This window comes from Mirounga angustirostris, unplaced genomic scaffold (assembly GCF_029215605.1).
Source record: "Mirounga angustirostris isolate CCGP_5_RB_7025 unplaced genomic scaffold, mMirAng1.0.hap1 SCAF_2, whole genome shotgun sequence".
Classification (NCBI taxonomy): domain Eukaryota; kingdom Metazoa; phylum Chordata; class Mammalia; order Carnivora; family Phocidae; genus Mirounga; species Mirounga angustirostris.
In genome coordinates this window covers 71845021-71870809 of record NW_026991710.1, presented here as the reverse complement: position 1 = coordinate 71870809, position 25789 = coordinate 71845021, and the positions used below count along the sequence as shown (strand labels likewise).

Below are 25789 nucleotides of genomic sequence, written 5' to 3'. Positions count from 1 at the left end.
ACACTGGCCACCCTGGTCACCATTTGGGCTGGGATCTAAAATTCCTGAACCATTCTTAGAACCCAACTTTGGCCTCAGAAGCCACTGTGTTGGAGAAGGGACTCTTCTGAGGCCACAATACCCCCACTAAATTAAATGGTTCTAGGAGAAGAAATTTTGTTTGATCTGAAGGCCCCTCCCAAGATACGTGAGAAGCTTATGTATCAGAATGAATTGTTGAACAGAAAAAAAAAAAAAAAAAGACATTAAAAATTGTTACAATGGAAAATCTTTATATTTAGGTCCATCTAAACAAGCATGTTTGACACATATCCTTATGGAGCTATCATTTCATAAAAATATTCTCCGTATCCCCCACCATGGGAATTTTTTTTTTTTTTTTTTGAGAGAGAGAGAGAGAAAGTGCATGTGCACAGGTCCAGTGGGGGGCGGGCAGGAGGGGCAGAGAGAGGAAAAGAGAGAATCCATGCTCGATCCCATGACCCCAAGACCGTGAGCCAGAGTCAAGAGTTGATGTTTAACCAGCTGAGCCACCCAGGCACCCCCACCATGGGAATATTAATTATGGGCTCCATCTAGAGCTGCAGGAGCCCATCTTCTGCTGGATTTTCAACAGGCAGAGCTCTACCCAGCCAACATGCCCACTCCACAGATGAGGGTAGGAGAAATGATACCTTTGCCTTTGAACTGCCATCATGGGAGTAATAGGGAAGAGGCTAGAAAACACTGCACTATGTCAGTATGCCTGACAATAATTTGTAACTTCTTTCCTCATTTCTTTACACTTTGCAGTACACTCACATTATCTTTTAATGCATTTATGTTTCTTTGCTTTTATCCTTAAAGACTTTAGGGTGGGTGAAGGGAGAATATATTTCTCATGAGTAACAGATTACTGTGATTTCTGTAGAGGAACATAAGAAAGATGTCTAGCTTTTAAAAGAAATTAACTGCCATTGGGTGCCTGGGTGGCTCAGTTGGTTAAGTGTCTGCCTTTGGCTCAGGTCATGATCCCAGGGTCCTGGGACCGAGTACCGAGTTGGGCTCCCTGCTCAGTGGGGAGTTTGCTTCTCCCTCTGCCCCTCCTCCCACTTGTTCTCTCAGTCTCTCCCTCTCTCTCTCTGTCAAATAAATAAATAAAATCTTTAAAAAAAATTAACTGCCATTTACACTAGCACCCCAAATAAGTGAAATGCTTAGGTATAAAACTAACAAAATATATACAAGATCTATATGTAGAAAACTAATAACTTGGTGAACAAAATCAAAGAACTAAATAAATGGAGAGGTATTCCATTTTCATGGATAGGAAGTGTCAACATTGTCAAGACGTCAGTTCTCAATTTGATCTATAGATTCAATGCAATCCCAATCAAAATCCCAGCAAGTTATTTTGGTATCGACAAACTCATTCTAAAGTTTATATGGAGAGGCAAAAGACCTAGAATAGCCAACATAGTTTTGAAGGAGAACAAAGTTGGAGGACTAACTCTACCCAAATTCAAGACTTACTATAAAGCTACAGTAATCAAGACAGTCTGGTATTGGGGAAAGAATAGACAAGTAGATCAATGAAAAATTGTTGTTGTCAGAGTCTAGCAATAGGCCCACAAATATAGTCAGCTGATCTTTGACAAAAGAGCAAAGGCAATACAATGGAGCAAAGGTAGTCTTTTCAACAAATGGTGCTGGAACAACTGGACATCCACATGCAAAAATTTAAAAAAAAAGAAAAGAAAGGAAAATGAATCTATACACAGACCTTACACCCTTTATAAAAATTAGATCATAATTTTTATAACTCAAAATAGGTCATAGACCTAAGTGTTAAATGTAGAATACAAAATCCCTAGATGACCTTGGGTATAACAATGACATTTTAGATACAACACCAAAGGCATCATCCATGAAAGAATTGATAAGCTGAACCTCATTAAAATTAAAAACTTCTGCTATGCAAAAGATAACGTCAAAGGAATTAGAAGACAAGACACAGACTGATATTTGGTTAACAAGAGACATTATTGCAAATATTTGCAAAGATATATCTGATAAAATACTGTTACTCAAAATATACAAAGAACTCTTAAAACTCAACACTAAGAAAACAATCAGAAAAAAATGGGCCAAAGAGCTTAACAGACACTTCACTGAAGAAGACATACATATAGCAAACCAGCTTACGAGAAAATGCTTCACATTGTATGTCATCAGGAAAATGCAAATTTAAACAAAAATGAGATACCACCATATACTAATTAGAATAGCTAAAATCCAAAACAATGACAACACTAAATACTGACAAGAATATGGAGAGCAATGGGAACTTATTCATTGCTACTGGGAATGCAAAATGGCACAGCTGCTTTGAAAGACAATTTTGCAGATTTTTACCATACAATCCAGCAGTTGCACTGTTTGGTATTTACCCAAAGGAGTTGAAAATTTATATCCGCACAAAAACCTGCACATGGATGTTTATAGAAGTTTTATTCATAATTACCAAGACTTGGAAGAAGCCAAGCTGTCTTTCAGTGGGTAAATGGAGTATAGACAGACAGTAAAGGATTATTAAGTGCTCAGAAGAAATGAAATCCCATGAAAAGTCAGAAGAATTTTAAATCCGTATTACGAAGTGAAAGAAGCCAATTTGAAAAGGGTACATACTGTAGGATTCTGACTATCTGACATTTTGGGGAAAACAAAATATTGGAAGACAGTAAAAAGATCAGTTATTTTCCAGGAGTTGGTGGGGCAGCGAGAGGTGAAGAAAGGGATGAACAGGTGCAGCACAGATTTCTAGGGCGGTGAAAATACCCTGTATGATATCATGATGATGGATCTATGTCACTATACATTTGACCAAACCTACAGAATGTACAAGACCAAGAATGAACCCTAATGTAAACTATTGTCATTGGGTAATTATGATGTGTCAATTTAGGTTCATCAGTTGTAACAGATGTGCCACTCTGGTGGGGAATGTTGATGGTGGGGGAGGCTGTGCATGTGTGGGGCAGGGGTACATGGGAAATCTCTGTGCCTTCCCCTCATATTGCTGATGGTTGAATTAATCATATTTCTCAACTCAATCTATGAGCACTGCCCTATGAAGGACCCTCTTTGTTTAGTTAATTAAATAATAATTAATTTCTCCTAATCCTTCTACCTCACTTCTATCCCTCTCCTCATGGGCCATTATGGCCCATCCTTCCATTTTTATAAATTCCTATAAACAGGATATCATTTCAGATATACCTATTTCTGTTGTAAGAAATTTTTTAAAAGACACTAACTGCTGATGGCATCCTTTTCATCTAATCTCTTTGCATATATAAATAATAAGGAAAAGGAAATCAAATTCTAGGTAAAAATAGAAGTGGCTAGTACAACCGTAATTAATGAAGGGGATTTATAATTAAGAAAGATTCCATTAAATATGCATTAGAATACCATTAGCAAAAGCTACAATAATCGAATTAAAATAAATATTCCAAAAGGGACCTAAAGATCAGGGTATAGACAATTCGCAGAATAAATAAGAGTAAAAGTTGTATAAAATATAATTGTACATGATCATACCTGGTGCATAATAGCTGACCAGTAAATATTTGTGAAAGAATGATGGGCATGTTCAAAATATTTAGTATCAAAAAAATACTCTGTTATTTTTTATGTGGCCCAAGGACAAGATAGTTCTAGGCGTCAAGACAGATCACACTGTTTATCCCTGTTCTACTAATTTAAGCAAGAATTTCCTGGAATTCAATTCTCCTGAGACAGGTAAATGCTCACAGAACTTTCCCTTGAAATTGCCTGCCTGGCCTAGGTTAATTATAGACATTATTCATTATGGAACTGAGAGCTCTACATAAAACCGGTCCACTGCTAAGATCAGTTAGACAGATTGGGGTTTTGTTTTTCCTGTTTCTTTGTGAAATGTATCTGCAAATATTAACCAGTCTGATTAGGATCCCAGATTGCATTACAGTGACGGTGTTACAGTTCGTCATTACTGATGACGTGGACAAGGAGGCAAACAAAGGTCTGTTTCATTAAGGAAGGTATAAATAACAACCAAGGAAGGGGTTGCACAATAATTTTTTCTGCAGTTCCTCACGGAGCTGGTAGGAAGGGAGTGAGGAGGAAGGAGGGTTGCATTCCATTCCTCCTCCAAAAATGGATGCAATTATTATCATGTTGGCCAGGGCAGAAAACTGCCAGAGCAAATCTTATCCAACTGTCAGGGAATCTGTTCTGAGGAAGGAAGAGGAAAGTTATCCTTTAGCCTTTTATCTCTGTTTTGACTCCTTTTTTTCTACTGATTCCAAGATACTCAAATACAACCAAAGGTCAAAGAATGTGCTAATTCCCTCTAGCATTAAGTAGCTGCTGGCTCTAGGCAGGTTGTTATTATTTTGTTATTGATTATAATATCTTGAATAGTAAAATGTAGACATCATTGGTAAAAATTTAAAATTAGATATCCAGCTTCTATTCAATTACTCAAATCAGAGGGCAACCCTAGCTTGTATTCAAGCTCTCTTCTTAGACAAGCACTGTTTTACTCTTAGATTAGTTGCCTTCCACCCCCACCCCTATAGCCCCATGTGGGGGTGCACACACACACACACATGCACACAGTTGGTCTGGTCTCTTACTGGGAAATGTAGAAGTGGCCAGGACATGGCACTTGCCAAAGAGGCTACGGCTCCTGTGGCCACATCTATAGCTCCCATCCAAGGTCCATGACCTTCTGGAGATTTAAATCTCAATTTGTAGTGACTGTTGGACTAATGCTATAATTGGGATTATCCATTAACTTGAGTTTAGGACTTGGGAACAAATTTACTAAATTTGCAGATGAAATAAACTGAGTAAAATTGCCATGTAATGGATTTACCAAATCTTTTTTAAAGTAAGAAAAATAGGGGCGCCTGGGTGGCTCAGTCAGTTAAGCATCTGCCTTTGGCTCAGTCATGATCCCAGGGTCCTGGGATCGAGCCCCACGTTGGGCTCCCTGCTCAGCAGGGAGCCTGCTTCTCTCTCTCCCTCTGCTGCCTCCCCCCCCCCCCACCGCTTGTTCTCACTCTCTCTCTGTCAATTAAATAAATAAAATCTTTTTTAAAAAACTAAGAAAAATAAATGACCTACCAAAAAATTGTGATTCCCTCCCTCTTTCTTGTTTTCATCATTTCTAAAGCTCTGTTTGTTAGATTTTGTGCTAGGCACCAGAGACTCAAGCTAACATGGTTATCTCTTATACGGAGCTCTAAGTTAATCTCCCTATTTTTTCTATCTGTGGCTCACTATGGTTATCAGTTTGGTAGATTTCAGTCAGCATTTTTAAACGGAATGGAAGATAAAATATTAGAAGATAAGTATTGTTTTTATAACATTTTATCTTACTGGACTAAACATTTGGATATGAATGTGTGTACTGGGTTGTGATATAACTTTTTATATATTGGATTGTATCCAAAAAGCTTGAAATCCACTGGTATAACTGATATATTTACAGAAAAAAATTTGTGATATCCTAAATATTCCACTGAAGCAAAATTCCCATTAGCCACAATTATTTTAAAATAATTAGAAACATGACATGAAAAAGTACCAGACAAAATCAGCGGAAATGGAAGTTTGAGTTGAATACCCCCAAAATAACTGAAATGTGAAAAAAATATTTCATTTTTATAAATCTTAAAATTGTAATTGCTATCATTATTATGACCACCATAATGGTATGACTGACCATAAAACTGAAAGAAGATTCCTTATGGGACTAGGAATTTGTATGTGGTGTGGTACAGTATAACCTATCTCAACACCCAGCACCAGCAATTGCCATTTTGTGACTACTGCCTTCCCCCTTCCATCCACTTCCTGAAGTCTTCTATTAGAAACAATTTTTACAGCCTTTCCACCAATATTCAGGCCCAGGCTCCAGGTCCTTGTTTTCTCCATCATCCTCCCTAACCAGTAAGAGTCCAAGTCCTGGTAATTCTTCTCTCAGAAGATGTGCTGCATCCATGTTTTTCTCTTTCTACTTCTGTTCTCACTGCTTGTCCAGGCTATTGTTTTAACCACTTATCCATCTTCTATACTCCTCTCCCCCTAATTATCCCATAGTTCCCATGTACTGCCAACTGGTCTTTGTGCTGCCATTCCTATCCTATGCACTTCATTCCTTGTCCTAGCATTTCTGTGAGCTGAAAGAATTTGAACTCTGAAGTCAGTGGGATTGCTTATTAGCTATTGACTTTGGGTAAGTTAATTAAATTTCCTGAGCTTCATCAGCTATAAAATGTGAGTTAAATGTAGGGCGCCTGGGTGGCTCAGTCACTTAAGCGTCTGCCTTCGGCTCAGGTCGTGATCCTGGAGTCCCGGGATCAAGCCCCACCTCAGGCTCCCTGCTCAGTGGGGAGTCCGCTTCTTCCTCTACCTCTCACCCGCTCATGGTCTCTCTCTCTCGCTTGCTCTTGCTGTCTCTCAAATAAATAAATAAAATCTTAAAAAAAAAATACTATTTTTAAAAAAGTGAGTTAAATGAGTACTACCTCACAAGATTATTGTGGGTTTTAAACGATATAATGCTTATGAAGCCTTTAGGACATAAGAAAACCTGGAGCAAAGTAAGTGCTCAATAAAATACGTTTCTACATCAATAACACATCACTAACCTATATGATGGAGTGTACACTCTTCAAGACAATAGTTCAACTTTCCTTAGTCTGACATATTGTATTCATAATATTAATCAAATCCTCTTGATTCACCACCTGACCACTGTACCTATCCCTGAGCATTGCACCCTCTGTAATGTTTGCCTTCTCCCTCAGTTGCCACTTCTGCAATGCACACATCTTTTTTAGCTGCACCTAGTTCCACCTTCTGCATTGTACTTCATGTTTTGTTTCATTCACTTGGCCCTTAGCAATATACGTGATTAGTTTTTATTTCTCCTGTGTATCATTATGCATGAGATTTGTAGGAGGGATGCCATGGTAAGCAAACATCTAAAAATGCCAAATATGGTGAAATACATACAGGAAAAACAAAGTGTTTGCAAGAATAAGGAAACGTAAACCATTTGTATTTCTAAAGCCAGCGAGATACTACATTTGTCTGGCAATTTGGATAAGTTATTTGATTCTAGTTAACTGACCTTTGTTTCCTTAGCATAAAAGCAAATCACAGGGAGACTTATCTAGTCACCAGATTTTACATAGATCTCAGAAGTCATCAGTGTTAATCCACCTTCTTCGTCCCTGGGGAGCAAGCTATACCGTCACCACCAGATAAGGAGAAGCCCTTTTCTCTGTATTTCTCCCACTATTTTGTCCTTTTTATGGTGGATAAATTTACCACCTCCCTTTCTTCACTTCCTTTAACTTTTTAATGTCACTATCTGTTCTCTTTTGGTAATTTTAAAATGATAATCAACAAATCTTGTGAAGTACTTTCTCCCCAAATGAGAAATAAAGATACTCAAGATGACTAAGAGAATGAACAAATGCTCAAGATTTCCATGCTATTGATTAAATGTTATCTGACAGTTCTAAAACTATTTTAAGCAAAAGTATTCCCATAGTTCCTCAAATATTTGTTTAAAGCTTCATGCGGTGGAACCCTACTGCTACAGAAAAATATTCCTTTCTTTCCAGAAACATTTTTGAGCACCACTTATGTATCAAACCACATAGCAAGAGACTGGATTCTTTTGTAGCACCTAATAGTTTCCTTGAGAATAAATGGGAATCCCTATTGTACAATCTATTGTTTTTTCTAATACTTGAGTAGACTTGAAGAACTGCATTTTGCCCTGAATAGGAGAATATGGTTCTAAATAATGGGTATCTTAACCTTAATCCAACCAAAATGTCATTCAGGCATAATCACTTCTTATATCCTGCCTGCTCTAATGAACAATTTCTTTTTTTTTTTTTTTTAAGATTTTATTTATTTGACAGAGAGAGACACAGTGAGAGAGGGAACACAAGCAGGGGGAGTGGGAGAGGGAGAAGCAGGCTCCCCGCTGAGCAGGGAGCCCCATGTGGGGCTCGATCCCAGGACCCTGAGATCGTGACCTGAGCCGAAGGCAGATCTTAATGACTGAGCCACCCAGGTGCCCTCTAATGAACAATTTCTGTAATTAATTTCATAGCTGAGGAATTAAGCCTTAGAAATCATTCATTATAAGAAGAGTGAACAAACTACAGTAGCCTTTTGGAAGAGGGAGGAGACACCAAGAAGTTGAGATTGTATAGGGGTGGGGTGGACATTTTAACACAGACCTAGTTCCAGAAAGGCGCCCTGAAAAAGTTTAGGGGTATACAGTATTGAGGTGATTTGCTCTTTAATAACTGCTTCACACATTCAGCATGCTAGCCCGCTGAAAAAAATTCATTATTGCTCAGTTGAATTGTTAACCAAATTTGTAGAGGAAATCCAGTGGGACCGTTGTCAGCTGGGAGCATGAGAGCAGGAACCACCCACAGTGGTCATCTTTGAAAAACATAATTTGTGCCAGAGTATTAAATATTGTTTGAAAAATCAGAAGTTTTCCCCTCAGGGAACCAGTGATTAACTTAGAAATGTTCAGAGATCCCTCTGGGTGGGAGTAAATCCCACCATCCCACCTTTCATGAACCTTGATAGCCATGTATATCAAGCATACCTGAAAATCGTATGTGCGGCTCTTTCTCCTTCCAACTGATATTTTTAAATGTTGCCTTATAATCATTCAAGAGCTTTTATAAAATTTTACTTTTTAAAAAAATTTCATAGCCGATTGCTCAAGAGAGGTATAAAACATTCAACAACAGGCTATTTGGGAGAAAAACATCCAGATTTGCAGTTTGCCAATTTCTGTGGTGTAAATATTCCCTCCATGGCCAATTTCAGGCTACCTATATGATGATGTTCATGATAACAGAGTAGGAAAGAGATGAACACAACCAGTTTTGTGGGCCAGCTCCAGCACACTTTGGCTGTAAGCCTACAATTTCCATCGTTCACTGCTCATGCACCTTAGTAATGGCTCCAGAATTTTTATATAAAAGGGAATTGCAGGACCAACGTACTTGGAAATGGAGGCTGTATATTAAGTGCACTATTTTCATTGGATTATATGTTTATCGGGAGTGACTTGGAGACAGAGAGAGAGACGGCAGTGGTAAGAGTGGCTGAAGCTCCCCTTGCATGCCATTCCCCCATCCTCCACACAGCCACCCATTAGAAATCTAGTCTAGCTTTGTTTCCTGTTTTGAGTCATCTTGATGGCCTCCCCCAACATTCTCCTAATCACTGATTTGAAATCTTGGGATCATCCTTGATTTTTTTTCCTAGCCTGGCTTCCTATACGCCACCCATCACTAGACACTCCAATGCCACCTCAGCCATAGTTTTCATATCCCTTTTTTCTTTTTTCTTTTTTTTTTCTTCTCAGTTCAAGTTTAATAGAAACAACAAAAGACAAAAAGTGATGCCCTACTACTGTACATAACAGTTGGCCTGCCCCGTAACAGCTCAGGCCAGTCTCTCCAGAGGAAGAAAGGCTGGCCTCCCCAACCCCTGCAGGAAAGGCCTGTCCTGTCCCCATACCACATCTGCAGAGAGTCTAAAGTCTTATGTTCTAAGCATGACAGTAGTACAAAAGAGATTTTGTTTTCATGGCCACCCACTGCCACCCAGCCCTAAAATGACCCGGCGCTCACTTCTGCTTAGAGAAATATTATTTGCTCTTGTGGACATCAGGCTTCATGGTATCACGGCCAGGCTTCCAGCCAGCTGGGCACACTTCCCCGTGCTTGTCAATAAACTGGAAGGCCTGAACCAGTCACAGAGTCTCATCCACAGAACGGCCGACAGGATACATGATCGTGATCTGCCTAAGGATACCTTTATCATCAATGATAAAGAGGCCCCTGAACGAGATGCCTTCATCAGCCTTTAAGACTCCATAGTCCTGGGCCCCTGGGTGGCTCAGTTGGTTAAGCGACTGCTTTCGGCTCAGGTCATGATCCTGGAGTCCCGGGATCGAGTCCCGCATCGGGCTCCCTGCTCAGCGGGGAGCCTGCTTCTCCCTCTGACCCTCCCCCCTCTCATGTGCTCTCTCTCTTTCATTCTGTCTCAAATAAATAAATAAAATCTTAAAAAAAAAAAAAAAAGACTCCATAGTCCTGAGCAAGGGTACACTTGGGGTCTGATACCAAGGGAATGTTCATGGGTCCCAGTCCTCCTTGGTTCTTGGGTGTGTTAATCCATGCCAGGTGACAGAAATGAGAATCCAGAGAAGCACCAATCACTTGACAGTTGAGTTTCTTAAATTCTTCTGCCCTGTCACTGAAAACAGTGATCTCCATGGGGCACACAAAGGTGAAGTCAAGAGGGTAAAAGAAGAACACAATGTCTTTTCCTTTGTAGTCAGATAGGCTGAGGTCTTTGAACTGGCCATCTGGCATAACAGCCGTGGCTTTGAAGTTGGGGGCACGATGCCCAATTTTGGCATTTCCTGAAGACATCTTGCTGTCGGCAGTTCTGAGAACAAAAACGCCGAAGACAAGGCAGGAAGAAGACGCCCTCTTTTTTCTTTATATTTATTCTAACATCGATAGATTCCTCCTTACCTCTTATGTAGCAGTAGCCTCATAATTGACCTCCCTACCTGTGGACTCTTCCCTGCTGGTTGGTACAAATTAAAATCGGCTTCCTTTATAAACTTCCTAATTGCTTCAGTGGCCTGTTGGAAATCATGTAGTAACTTCCTGCTGCCTACCAAAAAGCCCAAATCTGTTAACAATGCCGTTAAGACTTTCCGGTCTCCGCCAACCTAACATCTCAGCTCTTGGCTCCCCACAGCCACTTGTATGTGACTCCATACCCGTAACAGTTGTTTCACGAAGAGCATCCAAACTGACAAGTCAGGCACATCCAGGTGTGTACTATAGCTGATAACTATTTTCAGAGATACCCCTGCTTAGGAGTACTCGGTGTTTGCACTTCCAGGACAGCCCCCACCCTCCCTGAATGAATGCTATATTCTCCCCACATCTGTACATTTCTCTTTGTTTCTCTGAATTCCTTCCCCCTGTACAGCTCAGAGATTCCCAGTCATTCAAGGTCAAAGCATGGAGCACTTACAGACATTAAAAAACAGAAGATAATACTTCTCAAAGCCAGAAGTAGAAAAGAAATAACCGTGGCATCTAAAAGGCTTAAACCAGATACCAGAGACTGACTGGGGCCCAGCTAGGAAAGAATGTCAAGGACCAATGAGAAGCAGTGATAAGCAACTCCCAGAAAAGGCATGTTAATGTTCTTGAAGCAGAGCCATCACGTGCCTGTAGGTCAGGGTGATTGTTGACCTTCTAAAGCTGGTTAAGTACTCACTCTAAAGCAGGAACATACAGGACTGCCTCAGCAGAGCAAGCTTAACCCCAGATCTCTTCCCACGTACCTTGTGGAGTCTAATTATGTACTTGGGACTCATGCAGAACCGGGTTAGGCAAAGAGCAGGTGTAATATCTGAAAACTGAGAGAGAACGTTGAGATAAAACAAGATCTAGAAGTGCAGCTTCAGCCTTCCCACTTTTTGCACTGTGAATATTCTTAGCAAGGGGAAACTCAGAGATTTAACACAGATTATAAAATGTGAAACCTTGGGGCTTTGGGGCCCGATTTGGTAGGAATCTTGTTTCTCCGTTCTTACTTTTCTTTACATTTTTTGCCACATTTTGCAATGTTGAATAAGACCACATTTACAAGGTTTTAAAACTACAAAAGAATAAAGTTTTAAAAATCACCCATAATCTCACCATAAATCAGACCCATATATTTTAGTATATTTCCTTCTAATATTTTTTCTACGTAAATATTTTCTGCATATTAGATATATATTTCTTGCAGCCTATATCTATAGCATCATGATTTGTTGATACAACTGATCAACAATCAGAGAAAAATGAGGAATTATAAAAACAATACATATATTCTTAAGATTTTTCTTCCAACTTAAAACGTTTGAATTTGCATCATTCCCTAGCCTTTGGACACAGGGCAGATATTTTCTTTGAGGATGGAACCACTGGTTGGAGTTTTGCATCCTCTTTCTTACATAAATTCATCATGGACCCTCAGTATTTTTCTACTTCAGTTTTTACAGTGAAGCAAAGTATCTCTAATTAAGAATAAGAATGTTAAGTGTTCATAATTACTTTCCTCTTTTACAGCTGTCTTACTCCTAATTCAATAGCTACATTTTTTTAGCGACCCACCTTTGTCAGGTTTTTATCAAACCATTCAACTTAGTTTCAAAGAAACAAAAACACTTTTGCACTCTAGTTTCACCGTTTTTTAATGGCATATAGTCAAATTATGTGGTGACAAGAATAAAGACAAATGGTATGAACAAGTTCAAGAAGAGGCTCTGACTCTCAGTTTTCATACAGCATGAGTTAACAGGAGCAGAACCAGGCAGGCTCACCAGCTGCCAAGGTTCCATGAGTCATGAGCTCCATCAGTAAATCTTATCCTGGAAGTAGAAAGCTCATCAACTAGGTGGAGGTTATGTAGAGAGCTTCTACTTATAACCCTACAATGAAACCCACTGGTCATAAACCCTTTCCAGTTATTTTGTTTGCTTTTTTAGGCTCATTTCTTGGTAGAATTATTGGTTCAAAGAGTATAGATATTTGCAGTGTTCTTCATCAATTTGTGCACCTATAACATGACTGAGAATGCCATTCTCACCCCACCCTTGCAAACATTGAACAATATTTTTAATCTTTGCCAATTAAATAAGCAAATATGGTGTTTTGTGTTAATTTACCTGACGAGGTTATGATATAATATGGTGGTTCTTAACACTGTAGACTTGTCAGCTTCACCTAGGAAGCTTCTTAAAAATTTTCATGTCTTATAATTTTGGCTACAAAGTATGTAAGATGGTTACAATGTAAGTGATGAAAAGCAGCATATTAATTTATTTTCTTGCTTTATGATTTATTATAAAATATTGGCAAATAAATTATATTAGATTTATACCAACTAAAAAAAAAAAGTGGGAGGGGGGAGAAGAGGGAAAAAGGGAAGGAAGGAAGGTTGGTCCAATGATAGTATAGTAAATAAGCATCAGCTGAAATGTTATTGGAAATCAAACAACATTTTAACGTTTAAACTTGTACCAAATCATAGTAATCTGGGATTTTAGTGTTAGGATATGTTCCTAGTCTATTACCTTAGTGAATTCATCACAAAGTTTTAAGAAATGTTTTTAAAAATCTGAAGAGCAAATGTAAGTATTTTCTAGGTTGGAAAGACATCTGAAACAATTGTATTTAATGCTTGGTATTTTTCTATAAATTCATTTATATATTACATGTTCTCCTCAGTATTTTAAGCAAAAAGAGACATTGTAATCAGTTACCTACAAGCACCCAAATAAGACATACCCCATCTAGAGTTGGAATAAGAAGATGCCCATCTCCATACACAGTAGATATCTTTGGAGGAATAGAATTTGTTGTCTAAATTAACTGACAGGAAAAAAGAACAAAAGATATATACATACTGTGTGTGTCCTTTTTTGTTAAGACCACATCTTCTTAAATGAAAATTGAGGCATGTACAAGAATACTTATGGTGGTAATATAACTCTATTTTTAACTACACTCCCGCCCCCAAAAAACTTCTAGAATATACGGTTACCTTGGCTGTATATGTATGTCCTCAAGGAAAAATCTATCTTCAAATGCCAGTAGAAATTAAATGAAAATCATAGAAACTATGGCATATGATAAAAGTAGGCTGAAATGCAAAAGGCAACATCCGTTCATTCAACACATGTTTGTGAGAGCTTATTATGGGTCGTTCACTTCACTAGGCATTTGGGCTATAAAAATGAGCAAAAGTAGATAAAAATGCTGCCCTCTTAGAGCCTGCATTCCAGCCTGCATGTCCAGAAAACAGTCAATATATGATACTCACAATAAGTAGGGTAAATGTTTCAGCATTTTAAAAAGTGATTAGTGCTATGGAAAAAAACAAAACAAAACCAGTAATCATAGTAGAACTTTGGAAGTGACAGAGTGGGAAGTCAGAAGACTTGCAATTTAGCAGTAGCCTAGTCTAGAAGGACCTGCCTGAGAGAGTGACAGACGCATGCACAAAGACCTCAAGAAGCCCTGTGTGATCCCTGCACCTTCCTTCTCTAACCTCCCCTCCTACACAGCTCCAGTTGTCAGGCTGAACTCTTCACTCTGCCCCACAAGCTTTTGCCTTTGTGCAGGCTGTGCCTCCTGCCTGGAGAACCGAGAATGAGGCAAAATGTCCTCAGTGCGCTGAGGTCACTAAAACAATAAACGAGCTGCTATAGGAGATGAGAGACTGGGTAGTTGCTTTTGGTTGATGTTATCAGAGAAGGTCTTCGGGAAAGTTATCTTTCAAAAGTGCTTTTCAAATTTACTCACTTGCTGTCTTCTCTTTTATCTGCATATATAGTGAGTTCATTTTTACCTCCCATTCCCATGCTCTTGGAGGCAGTAGAATTTGGGAATTGGACTCACTTGGTCTCGGATTCCAACTCTTCCACTTATTAAACACACAACTTGGGTGAGCTGGATTTTTGGGAGCCCCAGTTTTCTCCTCTGTAAAAATGAAGATAAGTCTTCTTTGAAACCTGTTGGAAGAAAAGTAACATACGAGGTCTGTCAAGTGATAATGAGAGAGGACACCAGTCATGAAAGGGAAATGAATCAGAGAATGAAGGACAGTTTTTTAAACTGGGCGAAGGAGAGTGTATCTTATTTTACAGGTAATGGAGAACCCTTAAATTGTTTTGCACCGAGAAGTGTCATATCTGTATGTTTGTTTTAGAAAGATAACATTAGCAGCAAGTGGAGGGCAGGTTTTTGGAACTGACGATCAAGAGCAAGTAAGGTGGCCTGATGTGAGATGCGATCCATTCAGGGAAGCCTGGTAGCGTTTGAAGAGGTGGACTTGATAACTGGCAATTAAAATATGTATTCTAAACTTTATATCTTTACGTTTAGTCAATTCTCATCATATAGACAAAATAATCATTTTCATCAATGTTTTGACCCAATTTCATAGAATTTGGCTTTCAGTCATTCTTGGATTTATTGTTTGAGGGATGTATATAATTTGAGAACCAGCTGCTAGAGCTACCAGCAATAGGAAAGAGGGTGAAAAAGAAATCAGCTGATAAACAGGAGTCAGAGAGACTGGGAAAAGAAACTTAAGTAAACTTTTTTTTTTTTTTTTTTGGTGGCCCAACAGGCATCACTTTAAAAAGCATTTGTCAGCTGTTGACTTTGAAAAATAATTACATTGCCTAGTGTGGAGCTTGTAGATAGCCAGGATAGATAAGGGAATTATGGTTTCCTTTAACTAGTTTCATGGCCAGACTAACCTGCTTGCATAGCAAAGAGCAGATGGAAAGAGTGTGGAAGGGTAAACCAGCATAAATCCATCATCCCTGATAGAAAAGCTTCAGCATGGGTGAATGTTCAGTTTTGCCTAGTTGAGAAGCACCAGCTTTTAATTTTTTTTTTTTATTATTTTTGAGTAGGCAATACATTTATATAGTTTAAAATTCAGGCACCCAGTTCCCCTCCTCTGATAGCAATTTCTTACTTACCCTTGCAGAGATAGTTGATGTACATACAAGCAAAAGATATTCTTTGCCCCCTCTTAATACAAATGCATATTAAACATACTGCTTTGTATCTTAAGATTTTTTAAATTATCACCACGTGTTTGTTGTTTAACTTAATATATTTTGGAGATCGTTCTATATCAATACATAAAGAGTTTCCCCTTCTTAAATATGGGTGCTTAGTATACCATTATATGAAAGTACCATAATTTTTATAACTGACCCTCTCCCTATTAGTGGACTTTTAGATTGCTTCTAATCTTTTATTTCATGCAGTGAATAACCCTGTACATATATCAATAAGTATATTTATTTTACCCATAAGGTTAGCACCTAATGTGGAGTTGCTGAGTCAATGTGTATGTGACCTTGTATTTTTGACAAGTATCAGCAAATTGTTCTCTATAGAAGTTGTACTAATTTGCATTCTCACAAGTAGACTATAAAGAACACTGTCTCTGACAGGAGAGCAGAAGAGTACATCATTAATTCCTACGTAGCTGAAGTTCACAATTTCTTACTTCAACTCACAGGTCTTCATTCTAAGGATGTTCTTTATTATCAACGGGGAATATGCTCACATGCTCCATCCGTGGTTCTCACCTGGTGAGTTTTGCCTCCCAGGAGCCCTCTGGCAATGTCCGGAGACATGTTTGATTGTCACAAATGGGAGGGCGGTGGTGCTGGCACCTTGTGCGTAGAGGCCAGAGACGCGGAGAAACACAGTGCACAGGACAGCCCCCCCCCCGCCCCCGCCCTTTTCCCTCCGCACAAAGCCTGGTCCAAAATGTCAGTGGTGCAGGGGTAAGCAACTCTGACCTAGATAAACATCGACTTCCTCTCCATCACGTTAAATACATCTTTTCAACCTAAGGAATTCTTCACTCTCTCTAACCTAAGGTCTCTGCCAAATAAAATGATGTGCTTCCATAGTACATTTGTGTTTTGTTTGTTTGTTTCTGTTACAACATTTATATTGTATTGAAGTTAATGATTTGCAGGAACCTTGGGCTCCTCAAAAACATGAATATATCTTATTTACATGTGTATCCTGAATATCTGACCCAAAGAAGGCACTCGGCTTATTAAAAGAATGACTGGATTTAGCAGTACTTCCTAATTGTTTCAGTGTGACTTAAGAGATTATGGGTTTTTTTTTAAGATTTATTTATTTATTTATTTATTTGAGAGAGCGAGAATGAGAGAGAGAGAGTGAGTGAGAGTACATGAGAGGGGGAGGGTCAGAGGGAGAAGCAGGCTCCTCGCTGAGCAGGGAGCCCGTTGCGGGACTCGATCCCGGAGTCCGAGATCATGACCCGAGCGGAAGGCAGTCGCTTAACCAACTGAGCCACCCAGGCACCCGGGGATTGTGTTCTTTTTAATCAAAGACCATTCTTTTTTACTATTACTTGCTTCACCTTTCTCTTAATTTCAAACGTCCATTTTTCGTTAGACTACGAAAGGCAATTTTTTCTAGCCTACGAAAACATTGTACCAGGAAATGTCAGTTGAAGAAAAAGTGTTGGCCTTTCCCCTGATTTGAACTACTGTAGAGTTTATTACCCCAGCATTAGTCACTTAATTATATACTATCTTGCTCATTTATAACTTCTGACTGAATTTGTCTTGTCTCATCAAATGGATTGAAATCTTCCTTAAGGGCAAAAATCAAAACTTGCAAGTACCTCATGATGCCTAACAGTGTTTTACAGACTATAAAGCAGGAGAGTGACAGGTTGTTGATTCTTTTTTTTAATCACAACTCACAGACCAAACCCAAAGAAGATTCTGACCTCAGCAAAGAAACTGTTCATTCTCAAGAGCCCAGCACTCGGGTCCTCCTTACAAACACCAAAAAAAGCAGCTCTGCAGAAGGTCCAGACGCGAGGCCCCGAGGAATCTTGTCTACTTCACATTTTGCCTTCTCCCTGGTTTCCTTGTTCTTGAGGAACACGAGAGCCCCGACTGACCAGCTCCGGGCACAGCTTTTTCCATTTCTAGTTCCTTCACCGCAAGTACCTCCACCAGGCACGTTCTCATCGTTCAACATGATTAAAGACCCAAGTGTGGGAGGAGAGACTCCTGGCCCCTGTCTGACGGGAGCTAAAAGTAGAAATCACTAGTAAGCCTTCAGCCCACAGCTGGGTAACAAGGGTCTCCGCTTAGGTTCCCACTGGGCACACACTGGAGCTGCCTTTGCCAGAGGGAAAGCAGGTGGAGTGGAGGCCTGGTTTTAATGAGATCGCCATGGTGTGTGTGTTGGGGGGGCGAAGGGGGGGGGAGTGCCGCAGCCAAGGAAAAAGGCAAGGTCAGGGAGGAACGAAGCAAGGACAAGAATACTTGTTTGTAAGGCTGAGTGGCGCTAAATATATCCTGAGAAAATTGGGATTCAGGGCAGCTTTGATCATATCTCACACAGGATTTTAAAATGCAAATGCAGAGCTGCTTAGTTTATTGCTAATAGCGTGTTGCTTAACCATCAGTTAGCCACGAGATCCTGTTGCATTCTCTTTGCAATTAAAATAAGCTCGCAATTGAAGTCCTTCAAAGCTGAGTTGCAAAAGAAGAGGAAAACATTCAGAGTTGGATATCTATCAGGCAAACCAAGGAAATGAGAAGAGCCAGCTTGATTAAAGAAGGGAGACAATAACAAAACGAATATTTTAATCATTTTCCCCCAGAAGAGTTCAATTTTTTAAAAAAATATTATTTTAGGCATTTTTAAACAGCAACTTTGATATTTAGCTATGAGTTATCGCCACATGTAGGAAAATGGAGCTATTTAAGGGGTTAATTTTTCAAGGTTACTAAGACCCGAGTCTTGATTTTGCTAAGAACCCAAAACTTCATGTCTTACACATGATCTAAAAAGAAAAACCTCATTATTGGGTTAATTTTTGAATTAGCTAAAAGTTTCCTCTTCCAATGATAGTCTTTAGACAGGGGCTTGGGAGAATATAAAAAGTAAACATTTTGGCTGGACCATTTAAAACACTCTTTATAAAATATATTGCACAGTACCTGCCTTCTTAGGTAAATGATGCCAAAATAATAATTTTTTAAAATATTAATAATTCATGATATGTATCTGTTATCTTCCCAAAACTATGCTATTTAACTTATTTCCTTTAAATGCTATAACAGTAATGCGAGGCAGGTAAATTGAGTTTTGTGAAACCTTTTCCTTAGAAAAAAGGCTATTAATGGACAGTCTGGGGGAGGTTTCCAGGCATGAACCCCCTAAAATTATCTGCAAACTTGTGTCTGTGCGCTCACCTCTGTGTTTCTAGAGAAGCGGTCCCTAATTTTCATCAGCTTCTCAGAAAAGTCTGTGGCCCTTAAAATGTCCAAATTATTTATGTTCGTTTGAATTAGTAAGGGGGTTTTGAAGCGGGAGATTGAGGTTCATGTCTCATGTAGTCCACGAATGAATCTCACGGACAAAGGAGAGTGAGTAAAGCAATAGAGTTTTATTGAGCAAGGATACAGAAAAAGCTCTCAGGGGTGAAAGTGATGTAGTTTTGACTGTAGGTGAAGTTTGATGGGGTGAGTTCTGGAGCCGACGACCTAGAAAGAATTCTTGAGACGTCTTTGGTGCAGAAAGGTGGTTTTATGAAAGCACGGGAACAGGACCCGTGGGCAGAAAGAGCTGCTGCACGGGGGTTGGGAGAGGTGGCCAATTATATGCTTGGCAGTTGAGGAGGTTTTCAAAAGAACTTTCATATGCTAAGGAGGACCTACAAGATCCTGGAGGCCTTGCCACTGTCAAGTTAGGGTTGTTTTTCCCTCTAGCAAAGCGTATTAACCTTAAGACCACCGGGAGCTTCTGCCTGTCTCAAGTATATGTCAATGGACTGCAGATTATAAGGACATTTAATTTTATCTACATTTCCTTCTGGAAGGTAGGTCATTGATAAGAATGCTTTTTTCTTGTGAATCACTAAGACATTTGTAAACTGAGGGAGACTCCTGTTTTGCAGGACTGTAATCTCTAGAAGTTAACCATTTGTTTTTCCTAACCTTAGCTTTAGGGCAGCCCGGAGGGCCTGAGGAATGTCACAAAGATCCCACCTGGGGGCGGGTTGCAAGGTCTCAGCTCGTGCTTTGCCCTCAGCTTGCCTTCCGCTTCTTCATCAGCTTCAAGGCTATGTTTCTTGAGTTTTTCTATTGTTTTCCCTTGTCTGATGATGCTTTCCCCCGGGCTCATGGCGCTTGCCTCCATGAAAAGTGCCCGATTTCCCCCCTAGTGTGGACTCTGGAGTCGGAGGGTCTGGATTTAAATCTGGTTTCTCACACTTCGCGCATGTTGGTCTTGGCTCAGTTTCCCAGACCTGCAAAGTGGAACTCCTAGCAGGTCCATCCTCAGAGAGTTATTCTGAGGATCAAACACGTTCACCTACAGAACAGTGTCTGGAATACAGAAAGGAAATCAGTAAGCGCCTGCTGAGCCCTGTGATTCTGTCTGTTGTGAATTTAAAAGCTGCCCATTCTGGTTTTGTGTTTGAAAAAGGCGGGGGATAGATTTGGGGTCTTCATGCTTCTTCCTAAAGCCCTCTTTTACTTCTTGGGTTTCATTCGGCCCTGCTTACAATGGAATTCAGTAAAATAATAATAAGCTGTGCGTTTGTTTTTCTAGAATGGCGTTGAACAAAAGAAGCGAATAGGGACAGGGATGCAGTTTGTTTTTCTGCACCTGGATTACAGGGACCATTAGGGTTGAACGTCTACCTGTTGCCGTGAGCACTAGCAAAGCTGCCTTCTCTCTTGAGCCATTCTGATTTGCTTTAGACGCAGGTCGAAGGGAGGAACCAGTGTTTCAGCGAGTATCTTTGAAGTGCATTTGAGGCAGCTGTTAGTGTGAAGGTAGGAATTTTTAAAGAAAGAATGAGCTGCTTTTCCTAGCTTGTGGGTGTTTCTTGGGATTGAATCACCTCTCCTTAAAACTGCACTGGTAGGATCTGCTGGGCTCAGAATGCAAATATCTAGGCGAAGATTCTCGATAAAAGGGAGAAAAATAATCAGGTTGAATAGGATGCCAGATGACATTTTTTTTCCTTTATCCTTTTCTGAAGGTTTAATAGTCTCTTACCTCTTGCCTCCCTGTTCTTCAGGGGTCTTTGCCTATACTTGAAGGCTGAAAGTTGTCTGGAGACAGAGGTGGCACCGAGGTCCCTGTAACACTTGCCTAAAATGTCACTGAAGAGATGCGATGACATCCTGAAGTCCTTGTTCTCGCAATGCGGCGGTTCTGAAGTAGGCAAGGGTAATTGCTGCCCACGGGATTATCGCGGGGACCTGCAGCCTATCAGCATCCTGCTGGTCCGAGACTGCCAGGCTCTCTCCATTCTCTCTGTCTAATGCTCTTTCCACCAGAACAGTTTTGGAGCAGAGCACAAAGGGCTGAGATTCCCTGCTGCTTGTCTTATTAAGCGTGTGTGTCTGTTATGAAAATAGGCAGCATGGCCCAGTAGTGGCACCCACTGTTTTCAGGACGAATGGTGGCCGTGGCAGCCTTCAACCAGGTGGGCTGTTCATAAAGTGGCCAGTTAGGAATGTCATTGTAGTCTGTGTTCATGCCATCCAGGCTGCCCCTGAGTTGTAAACCTCTTGCAAAAAAGTCTCTCTCTCCTCTGGATATTATATATATATATATATTCCCCCCCCCCTTCTTTCCATTTTCTTTCCAGAGTTACAGATTATAAGGAAGCGGCACAGAAGGAGCCCAGGCATTTGCATGCATTAAAATTCAGTTCAATAGAAATTCTAGGTCTTGGGGCGCCTGGGTGGCTCAGATGGTTGGGCGTCTGCCTTCGGCTCAGGTCATGATCTCAGGGTTCTGAGATCGAGTCCCGCATCGGGCTCCCTGCTCAGCGGGGAGCCTGCTTCTCCCTTTCCCTCTGCCTCTCCCCCTGCTCGTGCGCTCTCTCTCTCTCTCAAATGAATAAATAAAATCTTTAAAAAAAAAAAAGAAATTATAGGTCTTCAGCCTTGAGTAGGTTACTTAACTTCGGGCCTCAGTTTCCTTCCCTGTAATAGGTGGAATGTGCACCTTGCAGGCTTGCTGCATGCTGCGACAAGGCCTTAAATCCTTGCTCATGATTTTAAGGGCAGAAGGACCAAAGGGACATACTGTTAAGAGTCTAGTACCCATCAAACTTCAAGGCAGATTCAGAGGTGCTGTTAGCCCCTGTGCGGTTGATGGCCAATTCAGAAAGAATTAATTTTGCTACAGAGAGGCTCATAAGAAAATTCATATTCATCATTGCAAATGACAAAGATGACAAGGACTCCCCCTTGGACTGACTTTAATCAGTCTCCTCTGAGCCCTCTTCTTTTTTTTTTTTTTTTTAAGATTTTATTTATTTATTTGAGAGAGAGCACGCACTAGAGAGAGAGTGAGCAAGCATGAGTGGGGGGCAGAGGGAGAAGGAGAAACTGAGCAGGGAACCCGACGATGTGATGCTGGATCCCAGGACCCCGAGATTATGACCTGAGCCAAAGGCAGACGCTTAACCAACTGAGACACCCAGGTGCCTCTCTGAGTCTTCTTCTTGACTAGGCCTAGGTCTTGGGCTTCCGTGCCTGTTCTTGCAAAGTCCAGTTTTAGCAAGAATCCTGCTAAGCCAGTTTAGAGAGAATCTTCCTACCCTTAATATCTGATATCCTCAATAACAGATCAAATTTCTCACCTTCCCACTATCCCCTAGTTGACAGCTGATCATCTGGCCTGCATTCAGCAAGAATCCCCCTGCCTTTGATGTCTCCTCTTAGTAATTTTGCATCCACTGACATGCTCCTTAGTTATAAATTCCCACTTATTCTTGCAATTGTATTTGGAGTTGAACTTGATCTTTCTCTCCTTATGCAATAGTCTTGACACCTATCCCAGTAATCCTGAATAAAATCTTCCTTACCATTTTCACAAATGTCAGAATAATTTTTTCGTTAACACAGATCAAAGCCTAAATATCGAGGTTTTCAAAAGAAGCTAATGCTCATAAGGTGTATAATATGTGCCAAGATGCTGTTTATTCTAAATGCTAAGTCTATTCTGTGGGGTGCCTGGGTGGCTCAGTCCGTTAAGCGCCTGCCTTTGGCTCAGGTCACGATCCCAGGGTCCTGGGATCGAGTCCTGTGTCAGGCTCCTTGCTCAGTGGGGAGTCTGCTTCTCCCTCTGCCTCTGCCCCTCCCCCCAGCTTATGCTCTCCTCTCTCTCTCTCTCAAATAAATAAATAAAATCTTTTAAAAATAAATAAATCTATTCCTCACAACATCCCAGTGAGGCAGCACTATTATTATTACCCTCAATTTACAGATTAAAGGGATTCCCTGAGAGGTTAAGTTACTTGCCCGAACACACAGAGCTAGAGCTAGCTAGTAGAACTGATACTCTAATCCAGGAATTCTGGTTCCATGGTCCATGTTCTTAAACACAATGCCAACCTGCCCTCAGAGGACTAAAAATTAGGTTGGGAAGTCTACTCTGTCAGTGCACTTAGAGCAAAGTTCTCAAATGTAGCTGCCCTCACAAGCCCAGGTAAGTAATACTAACTAGGAAAGCAAGGTAGGTGGGGAAGTAATACTAACTAGGAAAGCAAGGTAGGTGGGGAACGCATCACCTGGAAAGTCCATGCTCATCAAGGTGGCCAGCCCTCATCATCACCACCTAGTGGTTGCTCTCTAGTACTGCATACCTTCTGAGTTGATTAACAAAAAGAGAAATCTGGCTTTTTATGAACAATCTCTTCAACTTGAAAAAGAAAGGGGAAGGGGAAAGAGACTGGGGGGTGGGGAGAAAGGGAGGGAAGAGAAGGGGGAAACCACGCAGTGCACACACCCTGCCTCCCACCCTCTAGCACATGTGCATTTGCTCACTCTCTCTCCTCTCTCTCTCTCTCTCTCTCTCTCTCTCTCACACACACACACACACACACACACACACCTGCAGCAGGGATTCATTCAGCCTGTGGGCTACCTGTTTGTAATTTCATTTTTACAGGTTATTAAATCTTACCTTAGTGGGCTCAGCTTGGTGTTAAAAGATATATACTCCTTACTCTAAACCACCAAGTAATTACACTTTTAAATGTCCTATTTGTCTGACCTATTGGAGACTACAGATTTCTGCTTGTGATTGGAGAGAGGAGGTGAAAAGGGGGGAGGTGGGGCTTTTTCTGGGTGCATGAAGATGCTGTGACAATTACTTTAGCAGATTTGTTTGAGAGAAGTGTTGATTTCTTACCAACCCATAAATCAAGAGATTTCGAATTACAGGTATTAGCCAAGGAATCTGGTTTTTCTTTTTGATTCTTGAGTTAATGGATAATTATACCTCTATTAACAAATAAACAAAAGAAAACACCCTTTTAAAGTTAAACTAGTATAAGCAGCTACTGTCTGTGGAAAATGGAAGTCAGTGCAGTGAATTCTGAGAGTTTTCTGAAATCCATCATCTTTTTCTCAGTTTCCAACTTCCGTTGCTGAACTTTGAGCTGTTTATGTTTCACAGTCGTCTTTGGCAAACCAGGTTTCTTGGCCCCCCTGCGATAGAACACGGGAGATGTTCCGTACTCCTGGCTTCTTGAAATCTTCCTGCTTTGGTAGCAGGTGTCCACTGTCCTTGCTTTTAATTGTCTAACACCGAATTACAGATAAAGTTTCATAAATAAGATACAACCATTTTCTTTCAAAAATAGCACTCTTTTAAATTGTGTTTTGGTTAATATTCCATGTCATGGGTTAAAATTTCCCATTATTTGGAAGTTTGGCAGGGCTATAATAATGGCCATTTTGGAGGGAAATGGGATCAATTAACACCTTTTTATGCACAAGACTTTGCACTGTCTCCTGTGGAGTGAACAGAAAAGAATCAATAAGCCTGTCCTCTTCCCTCCTGGAACTTGAAGTCCTTTTGGAGAAATAACGACATTCATACAAGTAACACAGGTACAAAAACAGTGCATAAGAAGGACCCAGATAACCAGATAACTGTAGCTGTATGATCTTAAAAAGAGAAAAAGCCTTTATGACTTGAAAGCTTTAGAGGCCTTTAGAAAGAAAATGAGATTTAAGTGGAGTCTTGGAGAATGGGTGGTAGGCTTTTTGAGGATGAGGAGGGCAGAGAGTGGGAGGAAAGGCATACTAAAGGCAGATGAGAAAGGAGGAGAGAAGATGGGTTTGGGGCCTAGCAAGTGATTGCAACAGAAAACTCCAATAAGGAAGAAATGGAATATAAACCTGAGGAAAGGGTTTGAGTGAGCAGAAAGCAGTCAAGACCAAGGATGGGAAAATATTTAACCGGTTAATTGCATAATGAAGTTACAAGGAAGAGCTGACTTGGAGGAGAAATTAAGTTGGATATACATTTTAAAATTCAGATATACTTTAAAAAACTCAGTCTTTCAGTACCTCCATCTCTCTTTTTGTGTGTTCAACTCATCACACTCCCTCCATTAAGACCTACTATGTCTCATTCTAAATATTTTTAGAATTTATATATTCATATACAAAAATGTGCGCACAAACACACACACACACAGTGTGTGTTTCAGGTCATTGTGTGTTTAGGTCAGTGTGTGTTTTAGTGTAGTATTTTAGGTCATTGTTTTACAAAATGAAAACATACATACTCTTTCCCTTACCTTGCCCTTCTTACTCAGCCATACCTGGGGCAAACCCCTCCCAAGTGAAAACTTACAGCCTAAATAGCTGTTTTCTTTTAATGGTCCCATAACACTCTACAGTAGAGTTATGTCGTGATCAGTTCCAGTATTCCCCATTCATGGAGAGCACTTGTTTCCAGTTTTTTGCCCCTACAAATAGTACTTCAATAAGCATACTTGTATCTCTGTCTAGATATGCTGGTATTTGATTTCTGTGGATAGATTTCGGATCACTGAGTCAAGGACATGTGTATTTTTCATTTTAAAAACTAAACTGCTTCCCTAAGAAAGCTGTACAGTACACAGTTTGCACCTACACTTAATAAAACTACTGCTTTTCACTAGGTCTCCCCAGGCCATAATGTTATAACTCTTTTTTTTATAAAAAGTTTTTGCAAGTGCTATTGATGTAAAGTAAAATCTCATTGTTACTTTATTTCCATTCCTT

General features: G+C 40.2%; 1 protein-coding gene and 1 pseudogene across 6 annotated transcripts in view; one reads left to right on the top strand and one right to left on the bottom strand.

The window, feature by feature from the left end:
* Window positions 1–25789, top strand: part of GPRIN3 (GPRIN family member 3) — a 66071-nt gene that overhangs the window by 32320 nt on the left and 7962 nt on the right. The window contains exon 2 of one of the 6 annotated variants that reach the window (XM_064584800.1): window positions 20791–20932. The exons of 3 other annotated variants lie outside the window; for them this stretch is intronic. The gene's annotated coding sequence lies outside the window, so the exon portion shown is untranslated. Of the gene's footprint in view, window positions 1–18818; window positions 19582–20790; window positions 20943–25789 lie in introns of those variants that run through there. 2 more of the 6 variants (XM_064584797.1, XM_064584798.1) reach the window with 2 other exon arrangements.
* On the bottom strand, window positions 9716–10526 carry LOC123848397 (peroxiredoxin-1-like; annotated as a pseudogene).